General features: G+C 42.5%; 1 protein-coding gene across 2 annotated transcripts in view; it reads left to right on the top strand.

The window, feature by feature from the left end:
• The window catches only part of RREB1 (ras responsive element binding protein 1), a 79,303-nt gene that overhangs the window by 21,049 nt on the left and 41,823 nt on the right, over positions 1 to 16,431 (top strand). The window lies entirely within an intron of this gene.

Raw genomic sequence — 16,431 nt, 5'->3', positions numbered from 1 at the left:
TTGAAGTTATCAGGATGGAGTACTGTATTTACTGACTGCACTAAGAAGGACTTCAGTTCATGCAAGGAAAATCTTCATATTAAAAGTTCTTTCCATCTGATAGGTTCCCGTCTGCTCTGTAAAACTCCATGTGTAGGCCTTCACTGCAGCAGCAGAAACCTGTTACTGAGTACTGCAACAAGTGACCCCAGACCCATGATAAGCAAAATCCTGAACACACTGAAACAAGCTGGTTCTGCTAAAGCAGAGTTGTGGTTGGCAGGCTGTGCCATCGGGTTTTTTTTCAGTGAATAACTTTTTCTTGTTGCTATAACAGACTGTAATACTGAATCTTGTTGCTGAAAGCATGAATGTGCAAGTAGGCAAATGAGGATAAATTCAAAGTGAAATTAAATTTTTTATCTGGTACTGTGACACACAAGGAAGATGTTCATTTTGCCCACCAGTACCTCCTTCTGAAACAGGTATTTCTAGTCTTAAGATGGTGTGAAGAAAATTTCTTTTGCAGACATCTCAAACTTAGCTGTAGCGTCACATCCAGTGGACCGTCGGTGCTGTGGCTGAATGCCGCTTATATCACATTCAAAACTGTTTCTGCCTCAGGATTCTGGAGAAAGGACCTGCTTGCCAGGTCCTGCCTTGTGTGTAACTCCCGCAGGCCTTGCTTGTAGTGGTACCATGTCTGTTCTTCTGTGCCAGCTAGATAACTCAAGCCCATCTTCCTCTGCTTTTGTGTGCAGTTCCTTTATTGATCTCTATTTTTGTGCAGTATTTAAGCAGTGACAGATACATGCCCAAACCAGCAAAAAAAAAAAAAAAAAAAAAAAAAAAAAAAAAGATTTCTAACCTGGTACCCCGGTAGCCAGCATAGTGGTATCCCCAAGGCATTGCACAGTGTGGGGTCAGAGAGAGCAGTTGTAGGTTTAGCAGAAACTTTTGAATGCGCTGCTAAAGAATCAGTGTAGCTTGTGAAGGTCATGCAGGAGCCTCTCAAGTATTACTGCACTTATGCCAAATATGTTCAGCTCACCGGAGTGGAGCGAGGGGGAAGTTAGTCTGCCAGTATCTGAATGGGGGAAAAATATGTAGGCACATGCTATGTACATCCTCTCTTCTCTTTCCCCTCCTCTGCCTTGTTCTGGCTCTTATTTAGCTGTCTATACTATTTTTAAATCCAGACTTTTAAAAGACCTTTTAGGGGAAAAAGTTCAATTGGAATGGTTTTGTCCAGGGAAATACTGTGCCATGGGAGTGCTTATTGCTGTTCCATCACAGAAAGAAATTTCTTATCCATTTTTCCACCCCAGAGCAGCCAGGCCATTAGACATTCAGCTTAGTGGAGGAGGGAAGCAGACAAGTTTCGGTTGCTTTTTCAGGTTAGAAAATGATTATCAGTGTTGTTACACTCTAAAGTGCTCAGGACTCTTACCTGTTGCTCTTTTGGATGACAGCAAAACTTTTATGCAGTAGCCAGACTTTTTGTGGAGTGAGAGTGCTGTTTTCTGCACATCTCTGAGTTAGTCTAGCTGTGCTGGGGTGTTGCATGTACTCTTCACCTGTGAAACTGATGCTGCCCTTCCTGACTCCCACAATACATGCAGCATTTCATTTGTAAATGAGTCAGAGCCTCTCACATGAAGTGCAATTTCTTTTTGTTGTGCTCCTTGGCTCCTTGTCAACAAGTCAAGTTGAATGGGCACAGCAGACAGGAGTGGAGGGAAGGGTTCTCTTGTGCAACACTAGTCAGAAAAAAACTGCTTCCTTTTCTGACCAAGGTGACTCTTGGCCAGTATTTTCAACAGGGAACCTTGAACCCAGATCATCTCAGAAAACTCTCTTACAGGCTGCCAATCTGTTGAGGAGTGGCCTGAACCTTCTATGAGGACAGTTGTATTTGGAGAGAGCAAAGGTCTCTGGAGAGTGCTCAATGTCCAGAGTGAAAAGCTGATTTTCTCATTCTTCCAGATGTGCCATCGAGCTGTTCCCCCATATCAATCTTGCTCCTACTATTTGGGGAGGGTTGATGTAATCTGGTACAGTAACGGGGAGCTCCATCGGTATCTGGTATCAGGATAAAGAATTGTTCTGGAGAAGAAGAGCTGGAGATGATGCTGAATTTTTTAAAGATTTCTTTTTGACCAGTATTGGAAAGAGCAAGTCTTCTTGGAAGTAGCAAGCCTTCTAGCATCAGGAACTGATTTGGGGATTGGAGGAGTTGTTTTCTCAGGGCTTTTTAGGAATTTGAAGGAAGGAGTTAGGTCATAGTAATTTTGAGTTCAAAGTTCCTCTAACTGGAATGGCACTGCAATGATCAGTCCATAAGAAAATCTGTAGTTTAGGATATACCTTATCCTCACTCTTCTGTGGTAGAGACACAGCCACTGTGGCTTTCTCTTGGTCACAGTCAAAGCTGAATATTCTCATATCTCCATCAGGAGCATAAATGATAGGGAGGGGAGTGGGGGATATATAAAGAGTTTTCTGTAGCTCTGGAAGAGTTGGGGATTTCATATGTACTGTCTCCAATCAAATAGATTGTAATTACTAAAGACTTTCCAAAGGTTTTCAATCTGTACTTTCACAGTAGCTCCCTAGGGAGTTTATCTGAGAATAGTCCCAACCCTGAGGAGCCCTTTTGGATCCAGACCCTGACACCAAATGGGAGGTTTCAAGTCTCTTACTCCATCTACACCACTGCATCCCCTCAAAATGCAGACAGAGGAGTTATGCCACTGCTGTGGATTGTAGTGGTGGTTTGTAAGTGTTAGCAAGGGATCTTGAGGTAGAGAAAAAAACTTTGCTTGACTTACTGTATTGCATTCCAGTAGAACATGCATGAGGCTTTAGGGGGAAGGGCGATGCCTCCATTTGCTCCAAGTGTTTCCTTTGGGGGAGGAGACTTTGCCAGCAGTTCCTTTTCCATTTCTGTGACTTATGATGGTCTGTGCCTATCACTTTAAAGTCACATTTTTCTCCCTGCTAGAGACATGCTCTCCATGCAACTTGAAAATGTTAATAGGATATAAATGCTGAAAAGGAGGCGAGAAATGATCTTCCTGCCAGTTTCCAGTGGGAAGCTATTAAAGGCTCTGTGGTAAGTCTGAAAAGAGTAAAGGGATAATATATGTGTTTCAGCCACAGCTTCCCCAGTTTGGTAAATGAAGCTGGTTTTCTCCAGGCTGTCCATATAAATGCAGTAATGCAAACTAACTGAAGTGTTTCACGTGAAACCAAAGCATCACGAGTATCTGCCTTCTTTCTCTTTTTCCATTCCTTGACCATACCTAACAAAATTATTCAAAATGGCTTTTTATTTACATCCTGCTTAGGTACTTGTAGGCTGTTTATGTACCATGTCAGGATCAGGTCTCAGAGTTTGGGAAATTTTTTTTTTTGGCACATGCGAAACACCACATGCAACAACCACATGCAGAAGTCTTTGAAACTCAAATTGGAAGATCTGGATCGCAGAAGCTATGCTTTGAAGCATGCTTAAAAAGGGTCCTATCAAAGAAGGTATTTCTTCTTTTAATTAAGAAGGAACTTTCATTCTCAATCTTATTTTCAGTACTAGATAATTTTCCCAAACTTCTCTTTTTAATTCACTATGGAGAGCCAAATGGCTGGTTTTTTAAATCAAGGTATGGTACTATTCTGATGTTCGAGTTAAATCTTTTTTAAACAACACTTTTTGTGTGTTGTGTGTATGTTGCTGAGTGAGTTTCTTGGGAAAGATAGAAAATGCCCACGCTGGGGGGTAACCTGTGAATTTTGATGTTTTAACCTACCATCTCTGCTGGCAAACAAAGAGTGTACGCATGTGGAAGATTGTAATGCGCTGGTCAGAAGATGAGTGTTGGATCCTGATAAAGGCTTAGGCGTTGAGATGCGTAAGCTTTAGTGGTTTCCCTGCTTGCTTTAACATGGGCCTGTGTTTCAAGGGCAGGCATGTGTGCAAGCCACCTGTGACTTTGCAAATATCCAGTAGGCAAAGTGTCCTTAAGAGCTGGCTGAATCCATCCTCTCCCTACATTTCACCTGTGAATCGCTCCCGTGTTATTTATGGCATTGTCCTGCTTCCAGTATGTTGTGTGTGCTTTGTAGGGTGCAGTGCAGTAACAATGCCCAGCCTATAAGTACAAATAGGATCTCTGCAGTGTAGCACAGGGAGGCTGGCATTTGCTTTAGATGGGAATTTTGGAGGCAGATCACAGCCAAATGTGGTGATGAGCTCTCTCGTTTTTCCAGAAGAGGAGAGGAACTACCTTATTACAACATGGTTTGTTTTCTGGTGGTTTGCAAAGATGACCGGGTGGAAATCTGGCGTAGCTTTTAAAACCTACATGCAAGATCTTGAAGCTAAAAACAAATACCCAAGGAACTCTCCACGCTGAAAGTGACTGACACTTCACATGTGTGAAAAGGCTGTCCCTTATTGTCTTGCACAATAGAAATGTCTCTGGTCATCTCCTAAGGAGCTTTTATTTCAATGTACCAATTGGTAGGCAGTCCTCTGAAATATTAAGAAGCAGGCTGTATTACAGGCTTTTAAATGCATTCTTTATATGTGGGGGATGATTTAACCACTGTCAGCATGCTAGTGAAAGATAAGCTTCAGCAAACGCAAGTGCCCTAATTCTTGAGCAGGGATAACGAACACAAAGGACTAATTTCTGCTTCTAGTAATTGATGACTGTAGTTGTAGGATGCAGGTGATATATGATAGCTGTTTTGGTTTTCTTTGCAATTAAAAAATGTTTGTTCCATTTTTTGCTAATACATTTTGTAAGTAAGGTTGGGGAAACAGGTGGAGGGAAGCTTTTTGGTCTCTCTCCTGTCAGCAGATACTATCCAGAGTAAATGTTTGGTATTCTGCTGGGATTCCCATGATTTGAAGAAGATTAAATTAGAAAGAACTAAAGAAAGAAAGGAAGGAATTTTTAGTGGTCCCCAGGGAGAAGCCTGTGTCTTCCTCACTGTTGCTGAGCTGATTGGTTATCTTTTGTAAAGACTTTATATAAACTTCTATTTAATTCACATGACTCATGAATAGGATGCTCCAAAAAAATCCCTTCATCGATATCTTCAATGGTAAAAGACTGTGGATGAGCTCTTGTGCCACAGTACCTCTGGGCTCTCAGAGCCAAAAGGAGATGCCATGATTTTGGATATGTTACATGCTGCTTGTAGTCTTGGACAGTATCCCCCTTCAGTTATCATTAAAGAACAGCAAAGGAAGTTAACACAAAAACACAAATGCTGAGATCTGATTAGAATCAAGCGAAGCAAGGAAGTGCAGAGTTAAGATTTATATGCAGACCTTAATTAGCTCCATTGTTCTTGAGAACTGAAGCGTACACAATGAGGAACATTATACTTGCATCTCCAGAGCTCCTCACTACCTAAACATAAGAAAGACTTCAGTGTACTTTTCAGTCCTAGATTTTGTGTGTGTTGCCTTTAAGCAATAGCAAAGCCTGATCTTGGGCACTGTAAGGTTGTGGATTCTTACGTTTTTGTTTTCTTCAGGCAAAAAAAGGGAACACTTTTCTCTCAAGTAGTTTAGGTTTCTGGTGTGATTTGTGTCGAGGGGAAGGTGGTCTGACATGGCAGAGTAATACCACCCTCCTCACGGGCAATAACATAAATCTCCGTATAACAGAGTGTATTGAGAGTAGCTTAGTGCTGCTTTGTTACCCATGTTACAGCTCAAATAAGCAGAACCCCCTTGACAGATTAGACTCTCACCATAGAGCACATGGCAGTGCAAAACCTTGATCTTCCTACATAAGTACCCTTTCAGGAATATCACCTCCTCTGAAGGTCTAGTATTCTCAGGGATGTTTCCTCCCCTTCTCACCTTGATGAGCTACAAAATAAATGCAAGCCTTAACTTAGCAAGCACTAGAAAATCCAGGCAATCTTTTTGAGGAGATGAGGTGCTTTTATTCCTCTGCCATAAACCTGACATTAACATGATTGTTGTGGAGATGTCAGCTCTCAAGGTTAAAAAGTAACATGTTGTTTGGTTCACATTTTGGTTGGTGGTTTCTCTTATAGCTTGTACTTCAGTTGGGTGATTCTGTGTAGAAAATGCTGGTGGTGAGAAAGTTCACTGAGAGAGTTTATATGTTAAGGTAATCTTTATTCAGCCTGTTGTGTATGCACATCAGAAATACTTGCAGTGCTTCTCTGATGAACATATATTCCCTCTGTTCCTCTTGTTGTCTGGAAAGATTCTTGGGCCAAGTACCCACGAGAATGAGGAAAAAGTCTATCACGAACTGCACTTGTGGTTGCTGCCGTTACACCTTTAATATATGTCTTCCAGCTTTACCTTTTCTCCCCCCAGTATCTAACCTGCTCAACCTGTTCTAGTTCAGCGTGCTGAAACCAGCAAGCTGAACTAGAATATACCCCCTCTCAGGGTCAGCAAGTTTTTTCCTCTTTCTTTTCTTCCCTCTTTTAAAAATAGGCTATTCCTTAACAGTAGCTTGTAAGCATTTGGCGAAGCTTCTCCAGCTGTAAAAAAAAAACAACCGAAAACACACCCAAAATGGTGAGGGGGATCTTTCCATTTGGACTTAACCAGGCCCTTTCACTCTGGTTTTTGAACCATGATGCATAAAGCTTAGGCAAAGCATATATTTAATTGCAAAGGTCTATAAAGTAGTAGTGCCATTATACAACTGCTAAATAGCAGACAATATGCAAATACTGCTTTCTGTTTCTCGAGGGCATCTATAGATAGATATGCTGAGTTCTTCAGGCTGCTCTCTGAGCTGAAGTTCACCAAACACTCTGTGATTTTTTTGGTAAATCCTCAGAGTCAGCTCTCCAGTGCTGACTCATGTGAAAAGGTATCCTGAAACAGAGAAGGGGTACAACTTCTGTGGGGCCCATTTTTGCCATCAAGCTAATGGCAGTGGATGGTGCAGCTGACCTAGCTTGTTCCCACATCAAGCCACTTCAGTGCGTTGTCTTTTTAGACAGTTTCAAACAGAGGGTAGAGAGAATAAAGTGACAGTTGCTCATGGACTTAACTGAAATGAATTTCTTTTGAGGGTGAAAGTTCCCAGACTCCTGTAAAGTAGCACAAGTCATGCAGGAACTTCTGTTTCCAACTCCTACACTTAACTAAACAGACATGTAACAAGACATGAAACCTTTCCCTAAGCTTCTCTGCTCTGTGTGGAATGCTGTGAGGAAAGAGGACCACATGTTCAGGAACAGGAGAGGAAATGGGCTGAGCACGTGAAACCTCTTTTGCTAGGATGCCGTCCTCAGCGCTGGGAAAAGTTTGCACAACTTGTGTGTGTGTGTGCAGTGATAACCTCTTACTTCCTTGCCCCTCGAGTTACTTGGTGACTGCTGATATGAGGGTGATGCGGAGACCCTGCTGTAACGAAGATGCGCTTCTCTTATCTCGTGCAGCTTCCTTGCGTGCGTGCGTCTGTGTGTGTGTGTGTGTCGGGGGCAGATATTCAGCTCCATCTGCACAGCGTCCCCACCATTGCTGTGCCTGGCTATTTTTTCTTCCTTGAGCTGTGTGACGCAGCAAGTTGTTCTGTGCTGTGTGCCATCAGGATTACTCAACAGCAGAGTGTGAGAGGGAACCAACAGCATGAGGGCTTTGCCTGGTTCTGGGAAGTAGCTGGGTTTGGTTGGTTAGGAAAGGGGTGCGGTTTGTGGGGAGAGGCAGGATGTACCTAGGACTTCTTTGACTGTGTTTGCTCCTTAGCATAAACCTTTTCCTTGTTCTGATATACTTTCTCTAATTTTCTCTTTCCTTCTGTCTCCTTGTTTTCCCTGTTACTAAATTTTAAAATTACTTTAATTGTCCTTACCATCTAATAACACTTGTTTTCTTTTAACATGAAATTTCCTGAAAAATCAGTACTGAAGTAATTGATTAAGGTTGTACTGTGTGTTAACTGAAGGACATACCTGAAAACCAGAAATTTCCAAAAAGATTGAAGGAAACAGTTCAGAATGTCCCAGGCCAGGATTTTGGTACACTTCTAAAAATATTATTCCTGCTTAATTTTACTTAACTTTATTGTTGTTAATGAACTTTTTTCTCCAAGCTCAAGAAAGTACGGTGGCCTCAGAAGGATCTGGTTTAATACTGTCTTCTGTGAAAGTTTCCTTCATCTTGGAAGTCTCCTTACAGTTAATTTAGGTCTGCTCTGAATTTAATGCAGACTGCGAGCTGACAGCTTGGTGAAGTGATACTGGGAAGCTCACACTGCATTTCCCTTCTCTTTTGCCCTCCTTACGCCAGGATTGATGCAAACTGCAAATAAATGCTTTCTTTTGCTGTCCTTTGGGAAGCTTTGCTTTAGAGGCATGGTTTGAATCACTTCCCTGTCACAGCATCATCAGGCAAATATTTGTCTCCCATTTTTCCTTTGAGGTGTTCTGACAACGTTGCTGTTAGGGAACAGGAGTAACTTTGAGCCAAGCTGGGAATGCAGTTGTATCAATTTCAGCCTGTTTGAACTTGCTGAGTCTTCGTGGCAAGTAGTTGCTTAATGTGAATACAGCATAATTATTCAGAAATGGTACCCCCCCTCCCTTTGGATTTGTAGATCAGTATCTTTCCTCTCACTCATACTTACAACTTGCCTTTTATTCACAGCAAAGCAAAATTTTTCTCTATGATAAAAATACAGAATGCTCTGTGTGCATGTGTGTGTATCCTTAGGTATCATGTACTGGCAGCTGCGTGGCACTGGTTCACTTTGCAGACTGTCCTGGTAGCACTGAAAAGAGATTTCAAATCCATCATTTGAATTTAATCACAGGTGGCGTTTTCAGCCTTAGCACACCCAGCTAGTCTTGGTGGATCTGAATAATAACACTCATGTCATCCTAATGATGCTATCTGCTGGGAGAACCTCATTGCACAGGGAGACAGACAATGTGGCAGCCTGCTTGAAACTTGGGGGGATGCTTCAGGCACATCTGTGTGGCACCTTGGATACCTGGGGGATGCCAAGGGGACTGCTACACCCATGTGCTGCCACATGCTGCTGTGTGGGTAGGCTCACCATGTTAGCCCTGGAAGACAGTGCTAATAAGCACTGGAACCTCCATGACGATAATGAGCCGTGCTGCTGTGCTGGCAGGATAGCAGTGCCTGGATGCCATGGGGAGCACTAGCTGGGGAATGTCCTGCTGTGTCTGGTTGCAGACAGCTGAAATGAGTCAGGGCTTCCCAATCTGATCCTTCCTGGGATCTCTTTGCCCCACCCTACCCTTTCACTGCATGCATTGCAGTGGCTTTCTTAATAGCATAGCCGTGGAGACTTCTTGCTGTTCAGCTTCATTTTGTTTATCCCATGCTAGTGTTCAACACTGGTGACCACTAGAATATTTGGTGGTACTTGAAATTTGTTTTGAGATTGCTTTGCAGTTGTAAGAGGGCGTTTCCCATATGGTTTGGGTTTTGGTATTTGAATGTCTCTTGTCTTGCTGTGAAGTGTGCGTGCATGTCTGAGGGCTTTTTGGGTCATTTTTAGGTTTTTTTGAGGATACAAATATTAAACAAGCCAAGAAGAGAAGGCAAACAGAAACTTGTCCAAGTACAGATCATGTCTGATTTGCAAAATTACCTGCACCTTTCTGGTTCCTTTCTGATTACAGCTGGCAAGGGCTGAGTGGATTGCTCTCTTAAGTGGGTGATGTTGGTAATTAACACTGGAAATACATTGTCAATACAGATTCTCTACATGTTTTAACAAACAAACAACTGACTAAACTCTTTAACCAAGGGTATAATGGTACTACACTTTTGAATTAAGTTCCAGTCATATTCACGAGACTCTTAAGGAGGGAGTTAGCAGCAGGGTATTGAATGATTGCTCCTAAAAATACTACTGCTTAACTTTGTCTTTGTTTGGGGTTTACTTCCTGTACTTCTAATCAAAAGGCAGAAGATTTAAAGAGGAGTTCCCTCTGTTTTCCTATATTTCTAGACAATTTGGGCTGAAGTATCATTTTTTAAAGCAGAATGAAACAAAAACAGTGACAAAAATGGCATGAGAGAGAGATCTCTGACAAGAGATGTTACCAGTGTCGTTTTAAAGGCTTTTTCTCTTCCTCTGAGGCATTTTTCATTTCATGAGGCCTGAAGAACATCATGGTACAAATTTCAATCTAACTTGGATGTATCCTTTACTTCTGTTGGTTCTGATATGATGGCACAAAGTTGAAGCTTTAACAAGTTTTTTTTAAAAGCTTTGTTTTTTTAAAAACAGAGATGTTTGGTCACGTTCTGAAGGACAGCCTTTTTTTCCCCCTCTAAATTATTGAAAAAGTGTTTTTTGATTTTTTGGAGTTTGATTGCTGTTACTTGAGGGGAGCAATGTAAGTGAAAGATCTCGAGAAGGAAAACAGTGAAAGAGCTAAAGCAATTATATCAGCTAAATTGTGACTGACAAGCTCAATTCTTTGCAGACTAGCTTTGGAACTTGAGTAATTCATGTTGGAAAGGGAAAAACCCCTGTATTTTAAATAAGTTGAAGGATGGAAAGCACTGATTTTTATTCTTAGTCTTTGATTTGAATGATTGGATGTGTGGCTCCCTTGTCTTTTGATAAGCATCAGATGGGTGAGGATTTTCCCCTTGGTTTTGATGTCAAACTGCTTAGAAATCACAAGGGAGATGAGGAATAGCCATGTGCAATACAGTAGAGTATAGGGGGTACATCTAGTGGTAAAGTGGAGAGACTTATAATAATATGTGGGATATGAAGCCAGAACCTGAACTTGATACTGTCAGATGATCTCTCTGGACTGATAATGCCCGGATTCATTGGCCTCCCCACTGTGTTTCCACAGGCGTGGAGACATGAGGGAGGAGGAGGGTGTTTATACATACACTGGATTCTGTGCTCGAGAATTAATCTTGATTTAGATGCTGGGACTTTCCCAACCAGGCCTCAGTGAAATTGCGTGCTGCTCCCCCTCTGGACATGCTGCTCCTTCTAATCAGACCTACCTGGCATAAACCTCTCTTGACTGAAAGCCAGCAGTGCTTGTGCTGCCATAGTTATAAGGGAGAGGCTTAACCCTGGACCCTACTCAAAGGCTGCAAATACACCCTTTTGTTCCATACCTTCCTTTTGCCTGGGCCTCCAAGTCAGACAGACCTTTTTTCTTAGGGATGTGAAGCATATCAGGAGCCATGGAAACTCAGGGTGCAGCCACGGTGTGCTTTTCTCTTCCCAGAATTAAGACGTGAGGGATTCCCACGCATGCTGAGGGATGCTTCCTCTTCGAGAACCAAAGTGGCACTGATCGGGTTATCTGCATGCAAAGCAGGAGCTCCTGGTTTTGTTCATAATTCAGTGGGACCCGGAGCTGGGAGCAGCTGCATCTTGCAATTGCCTCCTTCAGGATTCTTTGGCTGCTCATTCTAGCCTTGAGCCAGCCAGTCAAAACCTGCCCACGTTCTGGTTTTGGCATTGAAGCTGTAGGCTGCCCTGTTTCGAGACCTCCAGAAAGCTTACACGATCAACATGCAAATCCCTTTGACATTAAGAAAATACATCAGCCCTTTCTGGAGATGCGGTAAAGACTGGGATGTGACCAGCAGGAGCTGTATATGTCACTTCAGCAGGACACATGCTACCCCTGCCCTCCACATGAGTCACTTCCCACAGACACTGATCCAACACCATCCACAAGGAGAAGAAGGAGTAAGGCACTTGAGTTCTGCATTTGCTTATTATTACAGAAGTCTCATCTTCAATGTAAAGTAGCAAAGTATTTCCTTGCTGCTGTTCTGGGCCAACAGTCACCCTTCTGAAATCATGCTCTGCATTACAGTGTGGGGTTGGAAACTTTTTCTGCCCGTTTGTCTTAAAAAAGGGGAAAAAAAAGAGAAAAGAAGCTGGGGAAATTCTTTTGTAGTATCATCTTAATCATTCTGCTCATGTGACCCTGAGAAGGGAGAGGAAAGTTGTAGCAGAAAAGAGGAAGTGCAAGGTGATTCTCAGGGGGAGGATGGAATGAAAAGCAGTCAAGCACTTGAAAAAATGTGATTTTGTTGGTAGGGCTGACTGGCACACAGACCTAGCACAGTTGGATCCTCTTGGCTCACCTGTGAAATTCCTTGTTCAATAGGGAGAGAAGAGATTACAAGGAGAGCTTTTTCATGTACAGCTGTGCTGCGAAAAGCGTAGTGTGTAGCAAGTTATTTCCTTTTTTTTGCATAGCAGTTCTTAAACATTTAGAGTTTATTCAGAGGTGGATCAGACATGTTTGGAAAAGATTTAATTTCCATTTTGGGATTATTGATTTCAAATTTTTCTGGTTCTCTGTCCTTATTTTAAATAGAGCTCCACCACCTTCTCTGAGGTTAATCAAGGCTAGCTAGCACTTAGTGCAAAGGAGTCCTCCCTAATATTAAGCTCAATTTTTTATCTCCTTCCTGTCATCCTGTGTATCATGGTTGCATTTTAGTGTTCTACCCTCGATACTGTCCCAAGTGCATATGTACTTGCATGCTGGGGAGACTAATAACCACTATATGAAGTACAGATTTCAGGGCTCTGTACCTTCCTGAGCTTGTCTGCTGTGCTTGAGTTGCTCTGTAGGATGGCTCAGAGCCACAGTTCATTGATTTAAATTGGAAAAAAAGAGCCAAGTTTCATCTGCTGTGGCTCTGGCTGTCTTCTGAGCTGCAGTAGTGGTCACTTCGGAGCTGCTGGCACATGTTACTGTAACTTGCATCTGCAGATGAATATGAGCATTTCTGTACATGTCCTTATTTTGCCCTTCTTTTTTTGAACTACATTCTCACTTAAAGTGTTGAGTGTTTATCTTTATTTTTTAGAACTGATGAATGTCCTATCATTTTCCTTTATCATTGTAAGATGCTGAAAGCCAGGCTGACTTATGAGCCTGTCTTTCGCATTCAAAGTATGCCAGTGTTGTCAGGCCAAAATATGTTGTTATAGTCACAATGGGAAAATAACTTCTAAGCACAGCTTTGTTCCTGTTCTTCTTGTATCTTGGCAGGCTAAAGTGAGGTCGAACATTTCCAGTGTTACATGTAAGATCTAATCAAGGCAAACTCTTCTAAAGGAGGATAAGGCAATACAAATACTTCCCCCCCCCTTGATTATGGCTAGGAAGCTTTTTAAGTAGAAGAAGTCTTGGTGAAGGGAGTATTTAAAAGAAAGGTTGTGGATGTGGATGTGACTTGGCATCTGCTGCAGTTCACCCATATTGGGTGATAAATGTTTTCTCGAGGCAGAATGACATCCATGTTGCAAAGTAAAAGAGAGAGATGAAGATTGTGTCTATCCTTTGTACTTCTTGGCTTTATCTTCCCGCTTATCTTGGGCTGTAGCTCTAGTAATCTTTTTCCTCTCCACCCTTAACTTGATGTAGTGAAACTTGCTTAACCTGCCAAAGGAACAACCTGCTGGCTGTAATGCAGGCAGGTTGCGAATTTCTTTGAGAACTCTGGAACCTGCTGCTTTGGTTTTAGATTTTTCTTTTTTCCCCTAATGATCACATGCAGAGAACTATCACAGTGGCTGTGATGTTTGACCTATACAGTAAAAGTCAAAGGTGCAGTCAGGGTGTCTTCCTGTTTATAGCTTGATAGCTCAGGCTGCTTCCTTTCAAATATGCAAAACTAAAACATGAAGGGATTACCACATTCCTTGCTGTGGGTACAGATTCTGCTCTGGCTTTTAGGGCATGGTAAAAGCGCACACGTTGCAGGAAGGAGAACTGCAAGCTGGGGGGAGCCAGTGAGGGACACCAGACATAGCAAAGCCCCATTACTGTGGTGCTGCACCCGTTAGCGAGCCCTGCCTTACTGGCATACTTTATATTGCAAACACAGCTGAACTGTTTTTGGGACTTGCAGGAGCCAGTGTGTTTGCATGCATTAGGTCATGCCAGGCAGAGGTGCCAGATTGGACTGGCACTAACCTGGAGTTCTCAAGAGTTTTTCCTGTTGGTATGCTGTGGATGTGCCATCAGACCCCTCTCAAGTAGGAGCAGTTCCATCAAAATAAGCAGAGTTCAACAGGTGGACAAACAGCGGGAGGAAAGAACATAGCCTTAAGGAAGGGCTGTTTTACATGAGTAGCTGCTAAACAGGAGTTGTGCATACTTGTTAATGGCTGAAAAGAGACCTTAAAAGAAAATAGGAAGAAAAAATCCCACGTTTAATGCATAGCAGGTTTTTTGTTGTTTGTTTGTTTACTGGATGAATGTAATTTAGCTTGACCGATTTGGCTTTCTAGCTATCTGAAAAGTAACTGGCCGAGTAGTATTAGCTGTGCATCAGCCAAAGTGCCAGAGGGTTAAGCAATCAGACCATGTGGGTGTGTCTGGAGTGGGGGGACAAGAGAGGCACATGCAAAAGCCTTTGCTTTCAAGAGATCACTGAAACTGGAAAGCAGTCTTTACCAGAAAGAAATAATACAAACACAGACCAACGAACCATCTTCCAGATTCAGCTTTGCCTGTGTAATTGAATGCTATGTTTTCATGTTCCCAGGTGCTTTTTAAGTTACATCTTCAGTAATTGTGGACAGAAACCCTTTGAACAAATAACTGGTTTCTTCTCCCTTATTTTTGTGTGAATAGAGAAAACTGCTGCTCGTGCTGTTATCACCCATAAGAGAAGCTCTAGATAGTATGAGAAGTTAGATTGGTGCCACCAGGGAAAAACGAACAACCAAAAAAAATAAATTAGGTAGTACAGTACCTATAGATGCCTTCCCTGCAGATTTTGTGAGACCCGGTAGCACTGCATTCATGTGGATTAATCAGTTGCTTTGTGCTTGTGGTGCCAGGGCTACCAGAGGGCTGAGGCAGGGGAGTGCACAGCACTCTGGAGGCTGTCTCAGCACTTCAGCTTCTCTCTGGGTTCTGTCAAACCTGGAGAGAGCAAAACTCTCAGAGCTTCATCCTTCCTTCTGCTCCCAGTTGGGCGATCAGCAGGGAAAGAGGTCACACAAATTCAGCAGCATTTCTGTGATTCTTTGTCCAGTCTGCTGGGCATATCTGCACATAGATGTGACTGAGAGGTGTCACCAGTGTCTGTCCACCGTTTGTATGACCAGTGCAGGTTGCTGGGGATCTGGGGAAACCATGTGTTTTTTTCCTCATGTGTTTGACGGGTGCTGAAAGAAGGCAGTAGCTGAACAGCCATTTTAGTCTTGCATCGGTTCTGGTATGTGTGGTGCTTTTGCTTGAGGCTGTTCCCTCATAACACCCTCAGAAGCCTGGCTGTAGTTTGAGACGGTAATTTAGATGCCTTCTTTGTTTTTTTTTAAAAGGTTCAGAGGTTGTGAAAGGAAACATTAAAAAAAACATTTTGTGATGAGACAGTCTTCCCAGCAGCTCCAGTGGAGTCTGCTTGTGGGTCATAGAATCAGAATCATCCGGGTTGGAAGGGACCTCTGAGATCATCAAGTCCTACCCTTGATCCACTACCACCGTGGTTACTAGACCATGGCACTAAGTGCCACATCCAGTCTCATCTTAAGAACCTCCAGGGACGGAGAATCCACCAGTTCCCTGGGCAGCCCATTCCAATGCCTGATTACCCTCTCTGTAGAATTTCTTCCTAATATCTCCCCTGGCAGAGCTTAAGACCATACCCTCTTGTCCTCAGGTCAGTTTGGTCCTGAGTGTTATCTTGGCATCCAAAGCTAAAACGGATTTAATGTCATAACACCCAGGCAGTTATGAGGACATGCAAGACTCGTCTAGGTTACAACATTCTCTCGTGTTGGAACATGATAGTGCACAGTCATGTTAAATGGTACAGTCCTGAGCCGAGTTGTGGATGTGACTTTTCTGAAAGATGTGCCCAAATGCCATTAACATTGTCTCCCTTCTGTTTTTTTGAAGTCACTCATATGAACAAATGGCCAACTCTGTCCTGCACTGCAATATCTAGCTATTAGAAGCAAAAATTTTCCATTGTATCTAGGAGCATAAGTTTGATTTTTTTTTTTCCAAATCGAAGTGAGGCTAAAGGCTCTATATTTAAAAAAAATGTACAATTTGAGCTTTGAGTTCTCAGAAAAAGAAGCATGGAAGTAATACCTTTCATCTAACTTGAAGGGAACTAGATGGCAGTATCTTCCTCAGGTTGCAAATATGGAAAACCAATAGGTAATTGGGTCAGGTACACAGATATTCATGAGATTGCTTCTTGAGTCATTTTGCCCCTCTCCTTTTCCCCATGTCTTTGTGACAAGAAATAGTTGTTTTCCTGGGAAAGCAGGTTTGTGAACATGCCTTGGAAGTATGGAGTTTCACAAGTTATACCTGTTGCTGTTTACCACTGTGACCAGATATATCTTGACTTGAAAGCTGCAGTTGAAATTCAATATTGGGGTGCACTATTGTGTTAAGGATGAGAAGGAAACAAATACATCTGAGTGT

This window comes from Manacus vitellinus, unplaced genomic scaffold (genome assembly GCF_001715985.3).
Source record: "Manacus vitellinus isolate BGI_N305 unplaced genomic scaffold, ASM171598v3 scaffold_39_pilon, whole genome shotgun sequence".
Taxonomy (NCBI): Eukaryota; Metazoa; Chordata; class Aves; order Passeriformes; family Pipridae; genus Manacus; species Manacus vitellinus.
The sequence above is the reverse complement of the archived record's forward strand: the minus strand, read 5'-3'. Positions and strand labels throughout refer to the sequence as shown.